Source organism: Galeopterus variegatus, unplaced genomic scaffold (assembly GCF_000696425.1).
Source record: "Galeopterus variegatus unplaced genomic scaffold, G_variegatus-3.0.2 Scaffold2810, whole genome shotgun sequence".
NCBI lineage: Eukaryota > Metazoa > Chordata > Mammalia > Dermoptera > Cynocephalidae > Galeopterus > Galeopterus variegatus.
The window spans coordinates 100,206-118,388 of NW_007728921.1; the positions used below are offsets into that span (position 1 = coordinate 100,206).

Genomic DNA, 18,183 nt, shown 5'->3' on the forward strand with positions numbered 1-18,183 from the left:
TCTATACGGTCCATCAGCACAGAGTCCTTTTCAGAAAAGTGTAACCCAAATTGCCAAAAATCATTTAAGAGTTTCAGACTTTACTTATGTTTTTAAAAATGATAATGTAATAAAATAAAGTCTATCATTATCATCTTTATCCTCATCTCCAGAAATGGGTAATCACTTAGTAATCTGCATATTCCTGTATGTCAGAAACCTTCTGAAACTTACTACTCCCAAGGCTCTTTTTTCTTTCTCTACTTGCTTCTCTCCACTGTGTAGAGTCCTCTCCTTCTAGTTTTACTATTTGTCTTGTCTCTGCCAGAAAGGAGGGTGGGGGGAAAAGACTCTTCTAGAGGGCATGGGAGGTTAACATGAAGAAAGGCCATAAAAATTTACATTAATAATCTTTCATCTCATCACTTAATGATAACTAATGTTTATGCAGTTCACTTGATTCTGTGACTAAAATGTCCCCCAGCCACCACTTACATTATAAGTGCTCCATTATTTTGACATGCTGGGGCATCAATCAAGCTATCATGGAGGTGCTCAACCTGGATTACCAGTGCAGGACACACTAGCAAAATCATCCCTAGATTGTGCTCCTTCTGTTATTAATACTTCTCTGATGATCTAAAAGATAGTTCAGTATGTTCTACGACCTCCAATTCATCATGAGTGGTGGGAAATTGAGACCATGTCTTATCGATTCGAGTAAAGTCCAAAAAAATGGAGAAAAGAGAGGATTGGGCTAAGGAGGGAACATCTTGAGAATTAAAATGTTATCACCTGTCCCAGTGGAGTAATTAGTAAAATTAGACTCCAGCCCAAACATATGGAATGTGCTCTCTCTTCTTCCTTCAGATATACTTTTTCTTCTTTTTTCCTTTAAGAGTAATCGAGTCAAAACATGCTCTTTGGAGAGGGCAGAATCTACAGAAAGATAGGGGAAGAGAGTGCTGGGGAAGCTATCCTTCTTGTGCCCAACTCTTCCAGGGTATGAATTCCTGCCACCCGCTCACTCCTTGCACTCTCCAGAGCCCGCTACGCTGACTTGACTATTTTGGTTCAGTATTACCATTTTGCAGCCCTATCACAGGCCAAACCTTGCTTCCCTTACTAGAGCCTCAAGTAAATAATCTAGAACCAAGGGAAAAACTCAGATATCAGGTAATGCTTTCTCTGGAGCAAATGTTTGTCTTGTGCTTTACACAGAGCTTTGTAGAATGTGCTTTGCAAAGAAAGAACTGACAAAACAGATATTATAGTTTTGTAAAAATTATGTTGCAGCCCCTTGCTTCCCCCCAAAAAGAAATCTATGTTTTAATCACTTGTCCTAGGCACCAGGCATATCTACCCCTAAGTGAAAGTATAAAAAGACACTCTGCAGTCTCCTACGAATGATATCCAAATTGTCTGCCATTCTTGTTTTTACTCTCAGTGGATATGTCTTTAAATAACTTAAAGTGGCTCCCTATCAACAATTGCCACTTGCTCTCAGAACCTGGACAAGTCACTCCTTTGTGCCTCACTTCCCATATATCCAGAAAGAATAGAGAAAGCATTTCACTTATATCCTAGGATTATAAGGATAGCACAAAACAATACGTAGGAAACCATATTGTAGGTTATTTTCCCTATGATTTCTATTATATTTTGAAGATGATAAATTATAGGGATGTTTAGGTTATGAGAAATTAGATTAAACAGTAATTAAAGAATAAAATATGTAGGGCAGGATGTTTTCAGACCATCCCAAATGAAATAAATAGGTGTGACTTCTGCTTCTGTTACTAAGACCAAATAATTTAACTTGAACCTCCCATTGTGTTCAACTAGAAAAACGGTATGGAATTAAAATATATATACATATGTTAGAGGTAACAAAATAGCAAACGATTACAGAGCCAAAAACCCCAAGGGAAGACATCAATCCAGGGAGGTGAGCCTAGCACTTGGGGTTGCTTTTCCACTTAGGGCACTTGTGAGTCTTGGAGAGGCAGATGAGCTAGAGCAGTGAAGCCAGTTTGCTGATGGTAGAGTCCTTGCTAAACCTCCACACCTGGATGGGAATTTAAAGATCTGGGAGAGTAGTGAGCCTAGCACTTGGGGTTGCTTTTCCACTTAGGGCACTTGTGAGTCTTGGAGAGGCAGATGAGCTAGAGCAGTGAAGCCAGTTTCCTGATGGTAGAGTCCTTGCTAAACCTCCACACCTGGATGGGAATTTAAAGATCTGGGAGAGTTATGCCCTAGGAGTAAGTGAGCTAGGTATAAATCAGTTCTTACACCACTTGCAGCCCAACTTGAAATCTTCTGGGAAGTTGAGAAAGTCTCAGTCCTGGAAACTGAATTAAGATAATCCCAAATTGCTAGTCTACTAGGCTCCTGGCAGAAGTAAAGAAAAATCCTCTCTGGAAGAAAATAACATCAATTCTCTTAGTCTGTTTTCCGTCAGGTATAACAGAATACCTGAAACTGGGTAATTTATAAAAACAAATAAATTTATTTCTTACAATTCTGGAGGTTGGAAAGTCTAAAGTCCAAGAGGCACGTCTGGTAAGGGTCTTCCTCCTGATACAGACTCTCTACAGAGTCCCGAGGTGGGGCATGGCATCACATAGTGAGAGGGTGAGAGTGCATTAGCTGTTCTCTTTCTCTTCTTATAAAGCTACCAGTCTACTCCCATGATAAACCATTAATCCTTTAACCCTTTAATTCATTAGTCCATGAATGAATTAATCCATTCACGAGGGCAGAACCCTCATGATCCAATCACCTCTTAAAGGCCTCACCTTTCACATAGCATAGTTGGATTTCTCACCCTCTTAATACTGTTACAGGGGGATTAAGTTTCAAGAAGAGATTTGGAGGAGACATTCAACCATAGCACCAACCATGATCTTAAATTATTTCTACAATTGGTTTCCAAATAGAATGCCCAGTTTGTGTGTGTGTGCACATGCACACACAGACACACCAACACACACACAGGAGGCAGGGCCTTTAGGAGGTGATTAGGTTTAGATGAGGTCACAAGGGTGGGGCCCCCATGATGGGGTTTGTGCCCTTATATGAAGACAAAGAAGAGACACTAGATTCCTCTCTCATGCTCCCTCAAAGAAGAGGTTATGTGAGAACACAGCAAGATGGAAGCCACCTACAAGCCAAGAGGACTCAGAATAAAAACATTTTAGCATCCTGATGGTGGTCTTCCCAGCTTCTAGAACCGTGAGAAATAAATTTCTATTGTTTAAGTCACCCAGTCTATGGGATTTTGTCATGGCATCCTGAACTGACAGAAATCAACACAAATAAGATTGGAATCACAGGTGACCTAGAAATTGAAACATAGACATTAAAATAACTGTTTACTTTGTTTATGGACAGAAAAGACAAGATTAACAAAAATTCCAGCAGTGAGCTAGAATCTAAAAAAGACAGATGATTAGGAAAAGAACCACATAGAAATTCTAGAACTAAAACATGAAATAACCCAGTGAGTTAATTCAGCACATTTTTCACAGCCAAAATGAGAATAGAGAACTCAAAGATGAGCCATATGAAAATACCAGAATGAACCATGAAGAGGTAAAAAGAGTAGGGAAAAAAGTAGAACAGAGTGCAGAAGACATAGAATATAGTAAAAAAGTCTAATGTATATTTATTCACAATTCCACAGGAAGAGAAAACAGAGTTTAAGTGGGTGCTATATTTAAAGGGATGATGGTTGAGAATTTTTCCAAAATTGGGAAAGCTACCAATCCAAAAATTCAAGAACATGATACCAGAGAAAGGGCTGAAGAATCCATACATAGATACATCGTGATAAAACTGCAGAAAACCAAAGGCAAAGAGAAAACTGTTAGATTTAACAATGAAAAAAGGTGCTTTTTAAAGGAGTGATCTTAGACCAAAAGCAACAACAACAACAACAACAACAACAAAAATAGTGAAAAATAGAAACTATTCTGAACTGAAGAAAACTAAAACTTGTGGATGCAAATAAAGTGGGCTTAGAGGGTAATTTACTTTTAATTATGACTTAAATGCACTTATTGAAGAAAATAAAAGCTGAAAAGATGCTAAACATCTTTCTGGAAAAGTTAGAAAGAGAACCACAAAATTAAAAGAATGGAGATAATAAATTAGAAAGTAATAAAATAGGAAACATAAATGCTGTCAAGAGGATCGATGAAGCCAACTATAGGTTCTTTGAAAAGAGAGAAAGCACAGAAAACCAGTGTTAAAAACAAAAGGCAAACTTCTGTGTAGATGCTGCAATCATTAAAAAGACCAAGAGTAAAAAGGAATAACAATTGAAAATTTGGATTATGTAGACGAATTTCTAGAAAAATACATTTTACCCAAGCTGACCCAAGGTGAAAAAGAAAATATGAATAATTTGTCCCTTTAAACAAATTGAGTGTGAATTAAAACTTTTCCCACAAAGAAACCATCAGACCCAGAGAGCTTTACTGGTGAAATCTATCACACAATTGAGAAATAAGTGAGAATTGTACTCAAATTCTGCCAGAGAAGAGGAAAGCAAGCAAGGAAGAAACTTCCACTGCCCCATTGTTATATGAGTTATATTGTGTTGAACCTTACCAAGAGCATTACAGAAAGGAAATCTTATAGACTAACTGCATGTGGAAACACAGATGCCAAAGTCCTAAAAGAAATCAGACAAAAAGAGTATAGACAGACAGATTGTGCACACACACACGGTTTATGAAAGGATAATACATAGTGACCCACACAACTTTGTTTTCACATTAGACTATCAGATCATGTTATTTTACCAGATTAATAAAGGAGAAAATGATAACATTATCTCAGTAGATGCAGATAAAATTATCGATCAAATTAAACATCTGTTCTAGGGAAGCTAGAACTATAGGAAATTTGTACCTACGGGTGAAATGCTCAACACTATTCATCTGAGATTGTTAATGAGATAAGAATATTCACTCTTAGCACTTCTATTTCACAGTGTACTCAAGATCCTAGCTAGTGCAATAAGGCAATAACAAATAAATAAAAGGTAGAAGGATTAGAAAGGAAGGCATAAAACTTTCATTTTATATAGACAATATGATGATATATGTAGAAAAACCCCCCAAAATCTGAGAAACAATTAGAACTAATCAGTAAACTTAGCAAGCCCTCTGATATAAGGTAAATATATATGTTTTGAATTTCTCTGTTAGCCACAACAGTTAGAAAATGAAAAAAATATTTAAAGTTAGCATTTATATTAACATCAAAAGTCAGATGCCTAGTAATAATTGAAGATATGTAAGTTTCTAGACAGAAAACTATAAAATGTTATTAAGAGGCATGAAAAAGGAATTAATTAAATGGAGAGATGAATGACTCAATTTTATGAAGACTCAGTTTTTCTCAAATTGAACTATAAATTCAATTGTTCTGGGAAGACTGGAGATCCATGTAGGAGACTAATGAAATGAAACCCTACCTCACACCACACAGAAAAGTCAGATCCAGGTGGATGGTAATTTGAAGTATGAAGCATAAAACAATAAAGCATTGGAAGATATATAGAATATCTTCATGATCTTGCCATTGGGAGAGACTTTTGGAACAGGACACAAAAGGCACTATTGTTAAAAAAAAAAAAAAAGATCGATAAATTGGATTACATTCCAATTAAGAACTTATGTTTGTCAAAAAAAGAAACCACCATTAATAGGACACAAAAGGCACTATTGTTAAAAAAAAAAAAAAAGATTGATAAATTGGATTACATTCCAATTAAGAACTTATGTTTGTCAAAAAAAGAAACCACCATTAAAAGAGAAAAGGCAAAGCTCAGAGTGGAGGAGGTATTTACCACACATACAGCCAACAAAGGACTAGTATCAAAAAGAAAAAACAAAAACAAAAACAAAAAAACCTTTCAGATCAATAAGAAAAAGCCAACAGCACAATGAAAAATAGAAAAGAACTTGAACAGGCACTTCACAAAAAAACGGATATCAAAACGCCAATAGTCTTTAGTCATCAGAGAAATGTAAACTTAAAATACAGTGAAATGCTGCTATACACCTACCACAATAGTCAAAGTTTAAAAAGAGAGACAATGTCAAGTATTTGCAGGAATGTGGAACAGAAACACACAAAAGAATAGATATTGTGTGATTGCATTTACATAATGTTCAAAAACAAGCAAAATTAAATTATAGTGCTTAGAGATATGTTCATTTAGATGGTAAAGTTATAAGGGAAAGAAGGAAGCAGTCACCGTAAATGTCAAGGCAATGATTACCTTTGTGGGGGAGGGTGGGAGGGGGTTGTTACCGGGAAGGGGAATGTGAAGTGGGGTGTCAGGGGGTGGGCAGTGTTCTGTTCCTTGCCATGGGCAGTGGTAAGATGTGTGCTTGCTTTATATTAATTCTGTAAGCTGTATACATATCTTTTGTATTTTTATGTATGCGTGTGATATTTCACCATAAAATAAAAAATAAAGTAAATCAGATAAATGAAAGTTTTAAACAAAAAAAAGTAGGGGGAGAAAAGGAAGACATTGACTTTAATGTACAATCTAATTGGTGGCTGGATATTCAATTGTTACATTCCATAGTAGGCTTAAACAGCAAAAAGAGTTATCGCTGCACGTAATCTTTACAGGCGCACTGCTAGTACACCAGAGAGTTGATTCTCCTCCTCATGACTATCCTCCCAGACATAAAGAGAGAGACTACATTGGACAACCAGATCATTATTTCAGGAAGCGAGTGATGAAGACCACCAAAGAGAGGGACACTTTATTATTATTAATTCTTAATGATACACTTATGGAGAGCTTACTAGGGGCAAGCTATATGAAGTGCTTTACAGACTTTATCTCCATGAAACCCTGCAACAGCCCTTCTAGTATTGCCCTGGTTTTCAGATGTGGAAACTGAGGCTTAAGGCAGCTGTGTGACTTGCCCATGGACTCTCAGGTTATACTTAGAGAGTTAGGGTTGAAGTCCAGGCAGCCTGACTCTGGAGTCCATGCTTACCATTGCACTAAATTGGTGGGTGTCTATTTGGAAACATCCGCCCCTGCATAAACTCTAGCCAACTGAAGGCAAGAATTATACAATGAAGCTGAGGTGCAAGATATCTCCTACTCGTGCTTCCTCACTAACTCCAGGAAAAGAGCCAGCCAGCATTTGGTGGGTCTCAGGCTGGGGGCTTTGTATAGATCACTTTATCCAGCTGTCACAACCACTCTGCTAGAGAGACATTGCTGTCCCCCGTTTCCTTATGCAGCAACAGTTACAGACTGAATATTTGCCTGGAAGCTGAAACTGCATTAGCCGAACAGGACTGAATCACAGCTACTCAACCTTGTAATGCATTAGATACTGCATTTTTGGATCAGTGGGGGCTCCCAAGAGCTCCATTCAAGACCTTTCTGTTAGGGCTTTCTCTAGTGAAAGGGGGTTTTCACCATGAATTTGCAGTTAGTTCTTGGATTTCAAAACATTTGGAAGATTATTGAGAGATCCAAGTAATGAACAGGATGGGGTGTAGTGACATTTGAGTTTATAATTGTCCATTCCATCTGAAGATCACAGTTTAGGCACGTGACCCCAACTCGTCCAATCAGGGTTCTTCCCTATTGTTTGGTGTATGAACGCAGAGCGAGAAGCCCTGGACTGGGGTGATGTGGATTTGAGACTCCTGGAAGTCATCTTGCTCATCACTTGGAGAAGCCTAAGTCAGGAGACGCCCCCAGAGTGAAGGGAGACAAGAAGTAAAGTGAGGGGAGATGACATCCACCCGAATTCTTACTTCTACTCAATCCTTCACAACTACAAGATCACTTTTTCTCCAGAGGTGGATTTGAAATGGGGAATCCGTTAGTTGCCAATCAGAAGTCCTGGCTACAGCAAGGGCATTGACTATTTGCTTCTTTAGGGACCCTTTTAACCTTGAGGTCGAAGAACTCAATCACCAACTGTTTGCTGAGATCTCTCTTTGAGCCAAACACTGTCTTAGGCACAGTAGGTGAAGTTCATCCCTGCCCTGTAGGAGCTGATAGTGACTCAGAAGCAGTAAGACTGATTCAAGAACACGCAGGCGGTGACTGAGTTTGCTGCAAGCTGGCAGTACAATATCAACTGTACCTGCAACCAAACTGATTTCTCAGCTTATCCCACCATAAAGTAGTTGACTTTGTGTCATCTGTGTCTCACCCCCAATGCCCATACACACACAATTACATGCCCTCCAAAGAGCCACTCCATAGTCTCGGATTAGCCAATCAATTTTAATCTGTATTAAAGAGATTTTTCAAAGTGTGGGAGTCAGAGCATAAGATGATAGATCATGTAATAATTAAAGCATTAAAAGAACCCAATTGAGGATTCTCTTTCCGCCAGCAGATATCTTTAGGTCAAGAAGGTCTATAAAAACCGGCAGATCATTTTTATTCCTTTAAGACAGACAAAAATGACTGAATGTAATTAGGTGTTCTTACCAATTTCCCTCTGCTAAACCTCCACCGCCAGCAGATATCTTTAGGTCAAGAAGGTCTATAAAAACCGGCAGATCATTTTTATTCCTTTAAAACAGACAAAAATGACTGAATGTAATTAGGTGTTCTTACCAATTTCCCTCTGCTAAACCTCCACATCTTATTCCAATGAAGCCCACAAAAAAAGTTTAGAACTGTTGGCATTCTGAGCTGCAAATTGATAGTGGTATTGCTTTTGAAGAAGTGAAAGCCCATAATATTGCTTGAATCATTTTTTAATTATAAATGATAAGCCAGAGTCATAGCTACAGGAAAGGGAAGCCTTCTAACAGGCAGAAGGCCAGTCTCGGCACTGTGGAGCTCTGGGCTGCTGTTCAAACTCTGCCCACCATTTTCTCCAATCCCTCTGGTGGCTCCTGCAGATTTCAGATTTACTGGTTTGGAATAAGGAATATGCCTAATGTAGTGCATCAGCATCTATCTTTGACACCCCCATCAAAATTTTGCTCTATTACTTTCCTCTCAAGGATCTGTTATCTATCAGGGTACTTTTTTCTTTTAAGGTGGATTTGTGTGTGGTTAGTTTTAATTTATTTCATCCTTTCAAAGAATGAGACTCAAGGGAATTAAAAAGTAGTGCAAAAATTTAAAAGAAAAACATTTTTAGTTAAACCTTAGAACTCCCCTTGCTCTGGCTAATATTTCATGCTCCTGGAGTTAGAAATATACCTTTTTTATATAGAATATCATATGTCAACCATTGACCATTACTCCTAAAATACGTATCTATAGTCTGAAACTCACCCAAGGTCATATAAGAGAACGAACACATTAAAATAGAAAATGTGTTAAGATGACGATCCTTTTAAATGACAGGTCAGATCATGTCCCTCCTCCACACTTTGGAGAGCCAGCCAGGGCCTGATCACGTGAAGCCTTGTAGGCCACAGCAAAGGACTTAGAATAAAGTATAGTCTCATATCCTAGGACAGTCCCCCACCCACTCTCTGTGTTAGGCTTCCTGCTTCCTGCTGTTCCTGGAGCACGTCAAAACGATGTCCCATCTCAGGGCTCTGGTGCTTCCTGTTCCCTTCTGCCTTGAATGTTCTCTCTTCCTTCCTCCTTCCATTCAGGATTTGACTCAAATGCTAAGTGGCACCTGCTCAGAACAGCCCTCCCTAAGTTCCCAATCTAAAGTATATCCCTATTTCCTTCTGTCCCTTAATCACTGTCTTCCAAAGCAAGGGGGTGGGGATGGGGGGTGTCAGTGGGGGGAAGGCGGCCAGTCCCTGGCTCTAGTCTCCTGGACCGTCTGGCTGGGCTTTAGAGAATGGGGTATCCCTATTTCCTTCTGTCCCTTAATCACTGTCTTCCAAAGCAAGGGGGTGGGGATGGGGGGTGTCAGTGGGCGGAAGGCGGCCAGTCCCTGGCTCTAGTCTCCTGGACCGTCTGGCTGGGCTTTAGAGAATGGGCTAGCGTTCTAGCCCTTTTTCAGAGCACATTGATGTCAGGACTCATTGATACTGCCCTTCATATCATCAAGGCTCCTTTCTGGGAAAAAATAACCCTCAAGTCCCAAAAGCGACCTATCAGTTCACTCTCCTATCAGTGGGATAGCCAGCTTTGATGTCCCTACTGGGAAACATTACAGACTCTGAGCATCTTTGGGATGGAAAGGAGTTTAAAGAACACATAATTCAACATATTGTTTTACAAAGGAAGAAATTATGGCCCAAAGAGGGAATATAACTTGCCCAGAAACACACAGTGACAGAGCCTAGGAACAACACAGCTTAAAACTGGGTCTTTTGTATTTGTAGTCTCTTTCTGAACACACATAGGGACAGGTCAGTAGAGACTGCCCTGATGATGCTTCCAGATGGGATTGTTAAGGAGGCTTTTGTATATGTTCATCTTTGTCTTATCTCAATCTGCATTTCATTCTAAGGCTGGAGTCTCAGGACACATAGGGTGGTGTGAAATACTCTGTTCCTGGTAGCCTTCAACTGTGTTTTCTCGATTTTTTGGTACCAAGTAGACCTTGAACATAATTCAGGTTAGCCTATGTGTGAGTAACTGAAGTAGACCGTAACTTATTTGACCAACCTCATACTCAAAATATAGTATTAAAGTTTTCATCTTTTTGTTTCTGATGAAAGGTCCTGCTCCAGGTAATAGAACATTAGCCTAGGGATTTTTTTTTTTTTTGGATTGTAATCTGAGCTTAGCTTACACACAAAGCAAAAAGAGCAGTTACAACAACTTCCGTACCTTTAAAATGATGGAGAAGGAAAAAAAATAACCCTATTAGGCTGTTAAATGTGCTGAACCATGACAAATTCTCAATGTAACGATCCTCAAGTAGGCGTCTATAATCCTTCAGTAAATACACCTTTTATTCAACTACAGAGCTTGCACACTCCAGACACAAGTGCCATTAATTAAATAACACACTCAGCAAACTCTCAGAGCCATTAATTATCAAAGGTAGTCTGCTCAATGCTTGGCTCTAAATTCTATTATAACAGGAGAGCACAACTTAGAGTTAAGAAACATGCTGGAGGAAGGTCACCCTCAAAAACACGACAAGAAGCAGCTGTCAGAAAGTACCTGACAAAGCATGCATGCCTTTTAGCTTTTTCTGTGCCCCTTTGGAGGGTGTGAAGGAAGGGAAAGTGTTTTACATTGTGGGGACTTTCTCAAAATTAGTTTCTCTCATGAAAGATGCAAGTAAATATAAAGTAATCCTTTTTCATTTCAACTGAGTTGCGGAGAAGAGTAATATCGGCTGAAGATTTAGAGACAAAGCCTGTTCTTCATAAGCTCTATTGGAAGGAGAAAGTCTTCAAGGGAGTCTTACTAGGCACATACATGGGGAGGGAGATGTAAATACAGCAAACACAGAAGACAGAAGCCTTGCTGGCTTCAAGTGGGCAACAAGAAAATGCCCAAGGAGTAGCATGTGTTTTCCAGGGATGGGTTTGCCCTCTCTGTCTCCCGGCTCCCACCGTCAGCCCGAAGGCATATGCATTTTCATTTGCAGGGTAATAAGCCCTGTGGGACCGAGGAATTCCTTACAGGTACAAGCTTCGTGATCATCTTTCTTGTGTGTTTGCTGTTCTTAGTGTTTGATTTATCCCTTTAAAGAGAAAACTGACAAGGCTGAGTCTGTGGTCACTTTATAAATGACAGCTATGGGTGAGCCCCAACCTCTCTGTGGAACAGATGTCTGCACCTTCCATCCCTAGGGGACTGGCCACATGCTGTCCAGAGCTGCATTCTACTTTGTGTCCTCAAAGGGGTAAATACAGTGGATTGGGAAACAGACCTCTTTAATGGGAAGGTAATTAACGCTTTCTCCTTGCAGGAAGCCGTGTTATTAATCGGCATGTACAACATGCCACGGAGGAATAGTTTTGAGTTAGCAAACTTGCTGGAAAGTTGCCCTGCTCCCTTGAGTCCTTCCACACACTGCTGGGCTTCTGGCTGCTGCACTTGGGGGTAACCCCTTCCTATCTCTAGATGGAAGTATAATTGCATTGCCTCAGAGACACTCATCAGAGAAGCTCTCTGATCCTTGCCGTTTCTCACTCAGCTTCTCCTTTACCCACTTACTCTAAGAGATTGCCACCAGCAGCTTTTGTGGTACAATTTCTGAGATCAGTTTATTAAGAAAAAAACTGAAAAGCAGAGGTCAAGAGGGCCTGCCCTTAGAAAATTGCTCACCTTGTTTTCAGTGTGAGCAGAATGACTCTCTGTGGCTGCCTCTGCCTGTATCTCTAGCCTGCTAGGAACTAAGAAGAGTTACTTTTAAAAGAAGAGAGTTGTTAAAGAGAAATTTTATGTTTGTGTCTGAGGACTGTTTTGTTGGTGAGTGTGGTTAGTTCATTTTAAAACTACATCTGTGTCAGTTCCAGTATGGATGCAAAACAGGACATTTTATTAACTTCCTGGGCAAGGAGCACTACCCTTGAAGGACAATTGTCCCATTCACGTGGTTCTTCTAAGAGTACAGAAGACAGACCGCCTTACTTGAAATTGAATATTTGCAGCAGAAACCTACTGAAACCTTGCCCAGCATCTGGATTTCTGTTGGGCATCTGCAGCATTGTATAGGGAGCACACTTTGGAACGGCATCAAGGGGAAGACGGGCTTGGAGTTCACCATCATTACATTCAGTGATTCCCCTCCAGAGACCTAGGCCATGCTCCAGATCAGTCAGATCAGAACCTCTGGGGGTGGGATGGCAGCTTGGCATTTCTTACCTCCCCAGATGATTCCAGTGAGCAGCCAAGTTGAAAATACTGCCTTAAAGAAATGGAAGGAAGGCCTGTTGAGTTTTTGTGGTTCCAGACCTTCCTCTCACACTCTATCAAGTTACATTGACTGTGGGCAGCTCCCAGGCTAGTTTTACCTACAGAACAGAGAGACATTGATCTATTTTCTTAGCTTTAAAGCAGAAGAGGCTCTCTTGTGCTGGGTCTGTGGGAGTATGGGGGGGGGGAGGACAGAGAAGGACACAGGAGCCTCCTTCATTTGTACATTTAGTAAAACGGTGTTGCCTTGAATGTACACAGAGGCTGTGGAGAAAGACTTGGAGCCTGATGGCACCTGAATATTCAAGGAGGAGTCAGTGTGGTTCAGTTCAGACCCCAGGTGGGACCCTTTTGGTACCTTGCTTTCACCCTCTAAATCATACAACAAAACACAAACCAGGTTAAGACTTTGCTGTTGGTTTCAGGGAGAAGTGGATGAGAAGGCCCGTGCCACACAGCAAATCTTACTCAAAAACTTATTTAAAGTTCCTCCACCAGATATTGTAATTTTCCTTCCAAATTCAAAACTGCCCTCTCCAAAAATCTCTTCTACTCTTCAAAACAGCAGAGGAGCTTCTCTTCTGTTGTTATTCACTACCCTGCCAAACAAACCCCTGATAGTGAACTTCACACTGCTACTACCTATTATTTCTCCAGCATGCCCTTGGTGGTGGTGGTGGGGAACCAGGAGGGGCAGTTAATCTGCCACAATGTCTATTAGGGACTTAGAAATAATTGAAGATTAAGAAGGCTGGCCAGTTAGCTCAGTAGGTTAGAGCGTGGTGCTGTTAACACCAGTGTCCAGGGTTTGATCCCTGTACCAGCCAGCCTACCATCCAGCCCCCAATAAATAAGTAAATAATTGAAGATTGAAAAGCATATATGTTCATCGGGATCAGTCAAAATGTGGGCATACTAGGCTCCTGCTGTCTCTGTTCTCTGCCCACCCGACACCTGGTTATCTACTACTTGCCTCACTTTGTGCAAAGTGTTTTCCTAGATAGGTTGGAAGCACCTTGAAGATGTAACTATTCACCTCTTTGCATCCTCCTCAGAAACTTCCTTGCATTTCAGTAAATCCCTTTGTTGATATGCTCAGATAACACTGAACAGTACCACTGCCTATTCAAAAGGTGATCTCAAAGGAAACAAGAGCTACGAAGAAGGGTGCATTATGTATGAATCTACCTAGAAGACGGGAAGAGGAGGGCAGCGCCCGGATGCACCTGCTCCAATAAGAAGGTGGAGACTGCCACCGTGTCCCTGAGACCTGAGTTTTTACTTGCTTTGGCTCTCGTGAGTTTCTCTGACTGGCAGTACAATACAAGGAGTAAATAATGACAATGACAAGAACAGAGGCTAATGTTTAGTGAGCACGACGATGCGCTAGGCATGGCTGTAAGTGCTTCATGTGTACTGACCCATTCAGGCCTCTCTGCACCAACAAAGCGTGTTCACATTTCCTAGAGACACGCAGCTAGTAAATGATGGCTGGTTTACCCAGTGTGCCCTGGCACGAAAGGTGGACTCTGCTTCCCTCAAGCTTCTGAGCTGGTAGGGAAATGAGACTCTGAAGACAGAGCTTTGAGAAATGAAGCAGACACGTGGGTGTCAAAACTGTGTGACGGACGAGTCACAGAAACGCTGTAAGTAGACTGACAGAGCACCTCCTCAGGTACGGATGGAGGCATCGCCGAGACTCAGAAATTACAGGGCTGGTGTGGAAAGTAACACGAGGCCACACGTTCAGAAGACCAAAAATAAAACCGAGGGGAACCTAGGAAATAAATCTGCCCTAGACAGGCGAGGCGGAGGAAAAGAAAGGGCACATCCATTTTCAGGCCTGCACAGGTGCCTCTGACTCAAATTCAATAATTGTTCAAGGACAAGGGCAATGATGAATGATCAGAAGATGACCTGTATCTCCAGTCAAGGTGGGTGGTGTCGGCACAATAGGGGACGATCCCAATATCATATAAGAATGAGACAGGCCCCCTTCTCCAGAAGACCAAATTGACTGGTGTATATACCCCATTCCTTACCCCTCACTTACAGACATCAGTGGGCTTGGGGTCGGGGTAGTGGATCCTGAGCTCAGATGAGAGGCCTCCTGATGTAGGTTAGAAGCAGAAGTTATTCAGTGTCTTTCTGGTTCCCAAAAGGGACCAGATGTAATTCCAAAGGGATGCCCTGTCCTTTGCTCTCTTTCTTACTAACTTGTTGGAAAAGTGTAGTGCTAGACTCACTAAAACCTCTGTGTAACAGAGGCTGAAGCGTGTGCTGGCGTGTCCTCACCAAGGGGGGGCTGAATGGGCCCCCATCAGGGATTGTACTACACGCTGGAAACAAGCAGGGAGCCGGGGCTGCATGCTCAGCTCCCCAGGTCTGCATCTGCAGGGCTGCACTCAAAGCCACAAGCAGAAAACAATAAATGAAAAGCAACTTAAATCTCCACTGAAATCTCTTGAAAACACTGAAGGGGAAGTCTGTTTGTGCTTCTCAATAATGCTTGTCAAAATCTCTTCATACATCACACCCGTGGTAGCTACCCCAAACATCTCCTAGCACCCTTTCTTGCAATCTTCCCCAGTTTTATGACGTGTAACCCATGAAGCTTTCATTTTTCGCTGCCTCCTATTTAATTTTCTCTCTCCTGTAACTCTGTCCTTTCAAAAGTCCTCCAAGCTCGTAGCTCCTGCTAGCCCAGTTCCTGACCACACCCGTTTTACTGATACCAAAAATTAAGGCCCAGAAGCTAAGGCTTCAACAGAGGAGGTGGGATCAGAGCTATAAATGCATTTCTGTGCCCCCCTGTTTTGGATCTGGGCCACTACCCCACTACATTTCCAAGAAAGTTTCTGATTTTTTTTGCCAAATAAGATTATAGGACTTTCCCCTCACTTTCCTATTTTATGAGTGGAAATTGTTTTGGGCCTCACCCAAATCTTTAAGGTATCTTGGCTTTGAAGCAAAGCTGATTTTTGCCTGCTATGCCCTAGTTCAATAATTCCCCAAATTCAGGGGCCAAACACCTCAAATTCATGAGGAGAACTTGTTAAAAAACAGATACCTGGGACTTTATCCAGACCTGCTAAGTCAGAATTTGGGGGACAGAGTCCAGAAATCTGAGTTTCTAACAAGCTCAGAAGGTAATTCAGACAATGGCTATGTTTGGGAACCCATTCTTGGGTAATTAATAAAGGTCTGAATTGGCTTCGTTTGTATGTAAGCTCTGTGTTGATAACACAGACTCTTAAGAGACCATGCAGCTGACCTCTGGTGGCATGGGCTGTGGGCAGAGGCCACGGGAAACATGGGGATCCAGGGAGTGAGTACAGGCATCAGCAGGGTGAAATCCATCTATTTCATGTCATCTGCCTGCATCAATATTGCCTCCTGGAAAATGTTAATGGCAATCTAAAAGATTAACAGTAAACAAACATATTTTGTTTATTGTCATGACTCAAAAAATGCTATCGGTTCTAACTGAATGTTTTTATGTTCCATCATTTCCAGGCAAGAAAGTAACTCAAACAAATCCCAAGGCATAAGGAAATGGGCCTTGTTCTCGAGGACTCTGCGGCATTGGAAATGAAGCTAAGCAGACTTTATTACATCCTACAGTTCTTCAGCCTTTTGTGAAGCATTTTATTACACTTACAGAAGCCATCGGGGTTATGTTTCAATCAGGATGACTGACAGGCTATCTTCAAAACAACGGCACCAACAGCCCTTCCACACTTCCTTGGCTATGTACTTAGAATAGAACCTCCTCTAAATTGTCCCTTGGACTGGACAGAAATAAAATGGTAGTTAAAAAATTCATCTCGTGTGTTGGCTAACTTAAAAATTGATATTTCAGAGCCTCTGAAAGGCACAGCTGAAGTCGATCTCTCTCGTAGAGCTACTGTGCTTCCTGTAAACCAAAGGTTTGTTAAGGTTGAGATGAGATTTAGAGGGTTTCCATTTTGGTAGGTAAGATAACTGAACAAGAAATGTACAACCTTTCCTACGTTATATTCTCTTCCTGCCTTCAGTGCAGAGAAGCAAAGCTGAGAAAGCTTAAGATGGCAAGATTAGCTTCAGAAAACAAACAAACATGTAATGCAATGATTGACACCTTGGACGGGGCCATCTGAGTGACAGGCACGTAAGGAAAGGGAATGGAAAAGCTCCCAGTATTGGTTTAGAAAGCTAGTCCCTTGCCCATAATAGTAAATTTCTTTACGAGAGGATGACAGAAGTGGGCTCTTTCTTTTTTTTCCTCTAGCATATTAATAAAAGGGGAGATTAGAGTTTATATAGAAAAATAAAACATGCCTATAGCACTGCTACAAAGAACCAAACACAGGATTTTTTTTTTTTTTTTTTAACCACAGAAAACCTCTTTCTTTGAGAATCTCCTTAGGAATATGGGCCACACCCCAAGCCCCAAACCATCACCAGCATATGGTACATTAGTTTCCTGTGACTGCTGTAACAAATTACCACAAGCTGGGTGACTTACAACAGTATATATATAACTTTATTTTCTCACAGTTCTGGAGGCCAGAAACCCAAAATCCAGCAGGGCTATGCTCTTTCCAAGGGTTACTGGGGGAGAATCCACTCCACGCCTCTCTTCTAGCTGAAAGTGGTAACTGGCGATCCCTGGCATTCCTCGGAATCATGCCAGTCTCTGTCTTTACTCTTCCTCTTCTCTTTGTGTCTCTCTATTTTGTGTGTCTTTTATAAGAACACTTGTCATTGGATTTATGGCCCACTTGAATAATCCAGGATGATCTTCTAAGATCTCAGTATCCTTAACTTAATCCCTTTTTCCAAATAAGGTCACATTCACAGAGTCCAGGGCTTTGACATAGACACACCTTTTGGGGGGCAACCATACAATCTACTACCTAGGGCATCTGGCCTTTGACTTTCTGATCTGGTATAAGCCAGTAGACTGTATATGACTCAATGGCATCTTGTTTAAAACCTTATTATATGTCTTTGCCAAAACCCTATTTATTGGCAATAGTTGATGCTGCCCTCTTGAGACTAGAAAGCCCACTGGTCCCAGCCTGCTCTAGTGTGCTCCTCTCTTAGGTGAAGATAAAAATCACTACAATCTGAACAAGATGTGCTTAGTAGATCAAATGCCAACGAGAGAAGATGGCAAGTACTGGTAATCTTTCCCCTGCTAAAGGGTTGCTGATCTGTGGTCCAGAGAGGAGCCCTAAAAATAACAATTCGTCTTATACCCAGGAAGTCAAACACTAATTCTGTCTCAGGTGGTTTTAATAGCAAACGTCACCAGAATGCCTGGCCCCTGCCTCTAGTGATAATTCCACATTTCACTTATTGGCTTTGAATCAAAGAAGTGAATAAACATGAAGTCACATGGAACA

At 41.0% G+C, this 18,183-nt stretch overlaps 1 long non-coding RNA gene across 1 annotated transcript in view; it reads left to right on the forward strand.

Moving 5' to 3' along the window:
- The window catches only part of LOC103598972, a 32,142-nt gene extending 15,526 nt beyond the window's left edge, over positions 1 to 16,616 (forward strand). The window contains exon 2 of the long non-coding RNA XR_551252.1: positions 16,310 to 16,616. This is a non-coding gene — a long non-coding RNA (uncharacterized LOC103598972). The remainder of the gene's footprint in view (positions 1 to 16,309) is intronic.
- The last annotated feature ends 1,567 nt before the right edge of the window (positions 16,617 to 18,183 follow it).